Below are 9081 nucleotides of genomic sequence, written 5' to 3' on the forward strand. Positions count from 1 at the left end.
GTGGCTTATGATGCTGGGCATATTTTTGTATGATTTTTACTATCTGTAAATGTTTTTTGGCTGGGTGTCTGTTCACATCCTTATCCATTTTTGGTGGAGTTGTTTCAGAGGTCTTTCTGTACTTTGAGTCCAAATCCTTTATCAGGTACAAGTTTTACAAATATTTTCCTCTCGGTTTGTGGCTTGTCTTTTGATTTTTCTGGATAAGGTGTTTCAGAGTAGAAATCTTTAACTCTATAAAGTCCACAATGCTACCTTTTTCTTCTGTGGACTAGCTTTTTGTGTTGTGTGTTAAAACTCAAAGTCCATGATCTACAGACCAAACCCAAGATCATGTAGATTTTCTATGTTTTTGTCTATTATTTTGATAGTTTCACATTTTAAATGTCTGTTAATAAATTTGAATGAATTTGGTGTCAAAAAAGAGAGACCCCCGAGTTTCCAATGCATGGGGCGCCAGTTTGATCCCTGGTCGGGGAACTAAGATACCACATGCCATGCAGTGTGACCAAATAAATATGTAAATAAATAAACAAAATTTAAAAAGGAGACCCAGAGAGCTCCCTGGCCCCTTACACCACGTGAGGACACAGCGAGAAAGCGGCCGTCTGCTGCCCTGAAGAGGGCGTTCACCAGAACACGACCTTGCCAGCACCTTACTCTTGGGCTTCCTGATGCCACTTGTTCTGCTGCTGAGTTACGTCCGACTCTTTCCAACCACGTGGACTGCGTGCAGCACACCAGGCCTCCCTGTCCATCACCATCTCCCAGAGTTTACCCAAATTCATGTCCACTGAGTCAGTGATGCCATCCAACCAGCTCACCCTCTGTCGTCCCTTCTCCTCCTGCCCTCAATCCCTCCCAGCATCAGGGTCTCTTCTAGTGAGTCATCTCTTCACATCAGGTGGCCAAAATACTGGAACTTCAGCTTCCGCATCCATCCTTCCAGAGGGGACACTGCGGGTGCTCCGATGACATCTGTCCACCCTCTGCTGCTCTGACGTCCAAATTTCCATACTTGCGTGCGTCCCAGGTACTGAGGGCCGCAGAGGACAGAGGGGACGGTTCACTCCCAGCTGTCCTGTCCCCCTGCCTCCAGTCTCGATTCTTTTCAGGTTCAGAGAGAGCTTTCATACACACCCAGATGTGACTGACTGTCACCCTGATACGACTGGCTAACAGCCTGACATGACTGTCTGTTGCTCTGATACGACTGTGTCTATCACCCTGACGTGACTGTCACCCTGATATGACTGTGTCTATCACCCTGATATGACTGTCTGTCACCCTGATATGACTCTGTCACCCTGATATGACTGTGTCCGTTGCTCTGATATGACTCTGTCTGTCCCCCTAATATGACTATGTCTAACACCCTGACATGATCATCTGTCACCATCACCCTGATATGACTATGTCTGTTGCCCTGATATGACTGTGTCCGTTGCTCTGATATGACTCTGTCTGTCTCCCTGATATGACTGTGTCTAACACCCTGACATGACTGTCTGTCACCATCACCCTGATATGACTGTGTCCGTCGCCCTGATATGACTGTGTCTGTCCCCCAATATGACTCTGTCTGTCCCCCTGATATGACTGTGTCTGACACCCTGACATGACCATCCGTCACCATCACCCTGATATGACTGTCCAAAGCCCTCCAGTGGCTCCCCATCACCCTCAGGAGGAAGCCACAGCTGACTGAGCGCCGAGACCTGTCAGCGTGCGGCTCTGGCCCCCGGGCCCCCGGAGTGACACTAGACCGTGGCCGCAGAGAGCTACTGGAAATGTTCCCAGCTCTGCTGCCGTCTCTCCACTTCTGGGTGTTTGCGTTCGCTGTTCCCTCGACCTCTGCTGCTCTCTCTTATTTCGCCTCCGTAATTCCTACTCATCCTTCCTGACTCGACCAGGTTAGGTACCTCCCCCATCCTCCACCTCCCTGCACCATCCCCATTATAATGACCACCCCTTTTTGTCCGGAACCCACAGCAAGCAAGGACAGGGCAGAGATTCGATCCCACATCTACTGGGCTCTGAAACTCTGGCCACTGCTTGGGGTTTCCTCAAAAGCCCCTTGTGGCCCTAAAGCTTTGGAGCTCTATGTTCCAAGTGTGTGGCTGCTCCATGCAGATTTCAAAGATTCCAATCCCCAGAAATCTGATCACAGACTAGGAGGACTATAACAGTTAGGGCTCAGCTAGCATAAAACAGAAACACAGTTCAAATAGGTTTAAGCCCAAAAACAAAAACGGGGGAGGGCGAATAAAATTGTGTTGGCTTGTATAACATCCAAAACATCCCATACATATAGACACCTTCAGGTGTGATTTGATCCAGGAGCTCAAAGAATGTCACCAAGTACTGGTCTCTTGCCACATATCTTTGGGCTCTGCTAGTCTCCGATTTGTTTCACTCTAGGCAGTCACATGGTGGCAAGATAGCCTCCAGCAGTTTCCAGACTATGCTTACCTCTCTAAAAGTTAGGAGGGAAAGTTGGTGCGCCTTTTTCTCACTTGTCCCGGCGAACGTCCCGTTCTATTTGGTTAAATCTGATTGGGTGGCCTGAACCAATCACAGTGGCCTGGGAGGTGGGTGCTGTTCTGATTGGCCAGTCCTGAGTCACAGGATCACTCCTATGGAGCCAGCTTCCCCAAAACCAGGTAGAAGAGGAGTCGGGAAGAGGTGACCCACTCGGCTTCCCAGGAAAACTGGGTGCAGTTACCGGAGACAAGGGAATGGATTCTGGGAGAATAGTGAAGGTTTCAAGGAAGGGTCCAGGCTGGTGACAGGTGGGCGTGCTGGGTGCTTCACAGGTGTTTCCTCACCTTATCTTCATCACTGTGCAAGGAGTTAACAACATCAGCTAGTGTGTCCATGGGGACACTGCTGGGCTCTTCACTTACCTGATCTCAACTAGTCTTCACAATAATCCCAGGAAACAAGTCCCCTGCTTCCCCGGTGGCTCAGATGGTAAAGAATCTGCCTGCCAACACAGGAGACCTGGGATTGATCTCTGGGCTGGGAAGATCCCCTGGAGAAGGGAACAGCAACCCACTCCAGTATTCTTACCTGGAGAATTCCATGGACAGAGGAGCCTGGTGGGCTACAGTCCATGGGGTCCCCCCCCCCACCACCTTCCTGGCTCACAGCCAGAACCTCCTCAGTGTGGCTTCACACGGTGTAAGGGTCTAGCAAGCTCTCTGGGGTCCCTTTTATAAAAGCGCTGATTCTGGTACCTGAGGGCCTCTCCCTCATAACCCGATCACCTCTCAGAGACCTCCCCCCCGCCCCCACCTCTCACACCAAGGCACCCGGCCTCATTAGATTCCAACAGGAATGTTGGGGAGATGTGAATATCCAGACCATAGCAACTCCCTTTCTAAAGGAAACATGGGGACTTCCCTGATGGTTCAGTAGTTAAGAATCTGCCTTCCAGAGCAGGGAACATGCGGTTGATCCCAGGCCTGGGAACGAAGATCCCACGGGCCTCAGGGCAACTAAGCCCATGTGCCCCAACTACTGAGCTCACATGCCACGACCACAGAAGCCCGCGCGCCCTAGAACCTGTGCTCCCCAACAAGAGAAGCCACCGGAATGAGAAGCCCACACGCCACAATAAAGAAAAGCCCTTACGCCGCAAAGAGGACCCAGCACAGCCAAATAAATAAATGGGATCTCAAAAAAAGAATGAAATGTGTGTCTCATTAAGAGACTTTTCTAACTCCACCTGTTAAAGAGCAAAAACCCCCAAGTGAGACCGAATTGGTTATTCACTGCCCTTCCTGACACTCTTGACACCCAAGGGGGAAAAGATGGACCAGATAAATAAATTATACACAGCAAAACCCCCAAAGACTTCCTTAACTATAAATCCAACTAGCTTTTAATACATTTCATTACAAAATAAAGTAGGATCCTTATTACTGAAGAAGCAAAGTACTTTAAGATCCTGTAGATTTCAGTTCATTTCCAGCGAGACCTGGTTTGGCAATTACCAAACGTCAGGAGAAAGTGAACGAGAGGTGGGGGGAGGGGCAGGCGTTGGTTGGTGTAAACAAACTATAAAACCCATTAAACTTTCCTCTTCCGCTGGTGGGTTGTTCCCAGAGCTATAAAAAGTTCAGCGTAAATTCCAAACGGTTGTGAGGTTTAGAAGGGAACGCTTTCTTGTTGCCGGGAGGAGTTGTTTAAAAATAAACGTTTATTTATGTCTGGCAGCTTTTCCCCGACATTATCACAGGACAGAAGATAAATGTGGGGCTGCTGGCTCTGCATCTGATCCCACTACTGTCTCCCTGACTCCCCAGAGGGGCCGCTGGAGAGGCAGCGTCTGCCTTTGTGAAGGTGAGGACCCTGGGCTCAGACTTGTTCTGGTTCTGCCGCTCAGTCGTGTCCGACTCCTTTGCCACCTCAATCCCACCAGGCTCTTCTGCCCATGGGCTTTCCCAGGCAAGAATACTGGAGCGGGTTGCCATTCCCTTCTCCAGTGTGCCAGATCATCTGCACCCAGGGATGGAATCTGCATCTCCTGCGTCGGCAGGCAGGCTCTTCATCACTGAGCCACCAGAGATGCCAGGTTACCCAGGTTCGATTCCTAGGCCGGGAACTAAGATCTCCCAGGTGGTCCTTCTCAGCGCCTCTCCCCAGGCCGCACTGTGTGTGTGTGCGTGTGCGTGTGTGTGTGTACGCGCGCATGTGTATGTGTCAGGGGCTCTGTGGAATGACGATGAACAGCACACGACAGCCTCAGCATCCCAGAATAAGTGGTTCTGGGGAACGGCCACTTCCCACAGGGACCCGTATCTCCTATTTACAAGAATGTTATTTCTGGGTTTGGCTGGGATTCTCTCCTGACCAATGAAACTAAAAACTATTATTATTTTCTTAAAAAAGTAGTCCATCCTGTGGACTCAGGGGAGGGGGGGAGGGGGGACTGAGATAGCAGCACTGAGGTATGCACATGACCATGTGTCAAATAGGCAGTCAGCAGGAAGATGCTCTGTGCTCTGATGATCTAGAAGGGTGGGAGGGAGGGGACGTGTGTATACACAGAGCTGATTCTCTTTGTTGTTAGCAGAAACTAACCGGACATTGTAAAGCAACCACTCCAGTTAAAAACAGAAAAAGTAGTCGATCCTCCTTGTATGTGAATTCCATACCTTCGAACTCTCCCCCTAAGTAAATGGGTTTATGCCCAACAGTTACTCAAAATCAGGACTTGCAAGAAACCAAGTGTGATGACACCTGTCCTGGTCTGTGCGTGGGCCGGAAAAGAATTTCCAGACGTGAGGCAGAATGAGAGAAGGATAAAGTTTATTACAGCAGGTGACACTGTTAGAACAGCGGGCCGGCTCAAGGGAGAGCTAACCTCTCTCATGAGCTAGTAGTCGAAGTTTATAGACTGGAACGGTGGCATTGGGTGATCGGTTAGGATGCTACAGGGTGAGTAATAGGGTGGGTATTTTACCCAATATGGGATCAGGAAGATTGGAAGAAAAGCCATGACAAACCTAGACAACGTATTAAAGAGCAGAGATATCACTTTGCCAACAAAGGTCTATCTAGTCAAAACTATGGTTTTTCCAGTAGTCATGTATAGATGTGAGAGTTGGACCCTACAGAAGGCTCAGCCCCAAAGAATTGATGTTTTCGAACTGTGGTGCTAGAGAAGACTTGTTCAGAGTACCTTGGACAGCAAGGACATCAAACCAGTCAATCCTAAAGGAAATCAACCCTGAATATTCATTGGAAGGACTGATGCTGAAGCTGAAGCTCCAATACTTTGGCCACCTGATACAAAGACCGGACTCACTGGAAAAGACCCTGATGCTGGGAAAGATTGAGGGCAGGAGGAGAAGGGGATGACAGAGGATGAGATGGTTGGATGGCATCACCGACTCAATGGACGTAAGTTTGATCAAACTCCAGGAGATAGTGGAGGACAGAGGAGCCTGGCAAGCTGCAGTCCGTGGGGTCACAAAGAGTTGGAGACGACTTAGCAACTGAACAACAACATGGGGTCAGGGAATTGGCTGGTTTACATCTGTAGACTCGTGGCCACAGTTGCTCTGGGGCTTGGTCAGTTCCAGGGATTTTTGTCCTGTGACCTTGGTTCAGGGCTCCACAACACCCTGATCTTGGACTTCCAGCCTCCAGAACAGTGAAAAATTAAACCTCTGTTTGTCTCCCTCCTGCTGTAGGCCCTGCTCGCTGTCCCTACACCCACGGAAGGAGGGATGGGGGGCGTGTATTCCAGCCAGCGAAGAACCTGCACCCCACCCTCTACTGCAGTTCCTAAAGCCTGGGTCGAGCCCCGCCCCTGCCTCCCTCCCGCTGTGTCACTGGGGCTAAGCCCACTCACCTCACAGGGCCTCACTTCTCCCGACTGTGAAATGGGCTCATGCTTTGATCTGCTCCGCCTTCTCCCCTAGGTGAGTGTGCCTGTGAAATAACATAATGGGGGCAGCGTGATCCCATCATTAAGCAATTCATTCCTAATTTCCTTATTTACCCTGAGTGTTTCCTAAGGGGAAGATGACTCACTCTCGAATTCAGCCCCCACTCCCTGCCCCAGAGCACTGCGGTGGGGTGCAGACTGCCCTGTTCATCACAGGACTTGTCCCCTCCCTTGTTCAGGGGCTCATCTGTCACCTGTTTATCCAGGAACATTACCTGAGCCTCCTGGGCGCTCAGGGCAGGGCTGCAGACCCAGGGGAGGCGCAACACCCTCGCCGCCCCGCTGGATCTCCTTACTTTAAAGACCAGACAGAAAGAAAGTGTTAATTATTATTTTGAGTAATAATTATATTGGTGCTACAAAGGAGCTGGGGAGCTTTGGTGGGGTATGGCTAGGTTTGCTGCCAAAGGAATTCTCGCCCTCAGGCCTGGGAAGTAGGGTAAGAATTTCTTTCCTCCCCTGCTTATTTACTCTTTTCAAGAGCAGGCCCCAAGCAAGGAGCTGGCAACCACTGGATCTGTGTTGACGAGTTCCTCACCAGAGGGTGGGCGGGGCAGCCACACACCCACAGAGATGGAGAGAGAAGGGACACTGTGGAGGCTCAGATGAGGCCCTTCGTCCAAGTTTATTGCAGTGGGCATGGTCTGAGAGGGCTTCCTGGAGGAGGTGTCATGTGACTTGATCACTGATCAATAGGTACGATATTACCGGGTGAAGAAATGGAGGGAGGACATCCAGAGAGTCCTTTTATTCTATTCCTCACCCATAACGACAGTACACTTGAGCACTGGAGAAACAGCCAGTGTGTGGGTACCGCATAACTCATTGAGGCGATGTTATGTGTATAGCTACTTAATTTGTGGGCCCAGTGAACAGTGAAAATGCAGAGTCTCACGTTAAAAAAAAAAAGCATTAAGAATTTGAAGATGGGTCTAGCATCTACCAAAGTCAACTTCAAATGCAGATTTTCGCAATATTTTCTTATCTCAAAGGGCATCTGAAATATACTTGAAGTGCTATTCTTTAATATCACTGGTGTTCATTTTTTTTTAACATTAAGATACCTCAATTTACACCCCCCCCCCCAAAAAAAGAGAATTTGAAGATGGGACTTGCCCTGTGGTCCAGTGGTTAAGAATCCAGCTTGCAATGTAGGGGACACCAGTTTGACCCCTGGTTGGGAAACTAAGACCCCACATGCCACGGAGAACTAAGCCCTGCACGGCGACTATACCGCAGTACGTCCTAGGCCCGTGTGCTGCAGCTAGGGAGTCTGAGCGCTGCAACCAAAGACCCTGCATGCCGCAACGAAGACCCGAAGCAGCCAAATACTAATAATGATATATATGCATATATATAAAGAATTTGAAAGGTGGTCTGTATGCTCAGTGCCTTGGTCCCGTCAGACTCTTTGTGACCTGGTGGCCTGTAGCCCTCCAGGCTCCTCTGTCCATGGTATTCTCCAGGCTAGAATACTGGGGTGGGTTGCCATTTCCTCCTCCAGGGGATCTTCCCCACCTGAGGATCGAACCCGTGTCTTTTGTTTCTCCTGCATTGCAGGTGGATTCTTTACCACTAGCTCCACCTGGGAATACATCTGCGTGCTAGGTCACCTACAATTCAGATGAAAACGCTGATCTGTTGTAACTAGGGAGGAGGGCACCGGGGCAGGGGGTGGGGGGGGAGGGGGCGGATTTTGAACCTTGACACACCCACTGTGCGACTCTGGAGCTCCAGTTGGACCCGGAATCTGTTTGCCCTGTCCTTCCCCCCCAACCCCGCCCGTGTCCTGAGCCTGCCCCCACATCTGTCTTTATATTAATAATAATATGCAAGTGCCCAGCACACAGGAATCAGACAAGGGATGAGCAGAGGAGATTCTGCGGGGAAACAGGGTATTTCATTCCCTGGCAGTGGGCTAGGGGTGGGGTGGGGTGAACTTTGTGTCTGGGTTGGGCGTTCTTTCATTACTGAGTCCACCACAGGTAAAGTGAAAATTAGCTAATGTTTATCTGTGCTGTGCCTAGTCGCTCAGTTGTATCAGACACTTCGTGACTCCATGGACTGTAGCGGGCAAGGCTCCTCCGTCCTTGGGGATTCTCTAGGCAAGAATACTGGAGCAGGTTGCCATGCCCTTCTCCACGGGATCTTCCCAACCCAGGGATCGAACCCAGGTATCCCACATTGTGGGCAGATTCTTTACCATCTGAGCCACCAGGGAAGCCCACTAAGGAGTGTTTATCTACTGACTCCTTACTCTACCAGGCAAGCCCTCGCACTCCTGACTTGCCCCAAAGCTGGAGGAATCCTGGGTCTATAAAGGGGTCCTATTTTGTGGGAACTTGTAAGGGTCAAGGGTTTAAGTTGTTGTTTTTTCGCCTTGCCATGCAGCATGTGGGATCTTAGTTCCCCAAGCAGGGACTGAACTCGCGCCCCCTACAGTGGAACCTCAGAGTCTTAACCACAGGACCACCAAGGAAGTACAAAGGTTTAAGTTTTAGGAAGAGCCTTCTGAGGCATGGATACACAAAATGTGGTCTATTCATACAATGGAATATTACTCAGCCTTAAAAAAAAAGGGAGGAAAATGTGACACCTGCCATGACAGGAGTAAACATTAC

The sequence above is a fragment of the Cervus elaphus genome, chromosome 4, assembly GCF_910594005.1.
Source record: "Cervus elaphus chromosome 4, mCerEla1.1, whole genome shotgun sequence".
NCBI classification, from domain to species: Eukaryota; Metazoa; Chordata; class Mammalia; order Artiodactyla; family Cervidae; genus Cervus; species Cervus elaphus.